The following is a 546-nucleotide window of genomic DNA, read 5'->3' as shown; positions in this document are numbered from 1 at the left end:
CCAATGTGTTTTGCACTTTATTTAAATATTATGTGACACCTACCATCTGTGCGAAAGCAGTTATGAGGTAATCTTAATAGGAAAAAGATATATAAAAAGAGATGTGTTCTTGTACCTACTGAAGCAAGAGAAGTTAAGTGTCCGTAATACCCATTGTAATTATTAACCAATCTTACATACATATATTTTTTTTTTCAAATGTATGATGTCATGCTCGAAAACTGATGTATAAATTTTCTTCTTTTTGTTTCCCATTCCTATCTTTCTGCTGTCAGCGTTCTTATCTCTAGTGCGTTATCTCACATTCTTAAATTTCTTTCTCTCTCCGATTCGTCGAACCTGTTCCTTTCTATTACTTCCCCTCTTCGGTCTCCTGCCTGCATTTTGTCCGTGGCAAAATACAAAGCGATTCTCTGACCAGCATCATCAAAGGCAGCCTTACCTGCACTCGCTAGCCAAGGCCCTGTCTCTCAACCTGCAAGCTGTGACGCGAAACAGGAAACCATTCTGTGATTGAGAGCAAAGAACTTGTCTGGCTTTGCTTAG

The sequence above is a fragment of the Penaeus monodon genome, chromosome 19 (genome assembly GCF_015228065.2).
Source record: "Penaeus monodon isolate SGIC_2016 chromosome 19, NSTDA_Pmon_1, whole genome shotgun sequence".
NCBI classification, from domain to species: Eukaryota; Metazoa; Arthropoda; class Malacostraca; order Decapoda; family Penaeidae; genus Penaeus; species Penaeus monodon.
The sequence above is the reverse complement of the archived record's forward strand: the minus strand, read 5'-3'. Positions refer to the sequence as shown.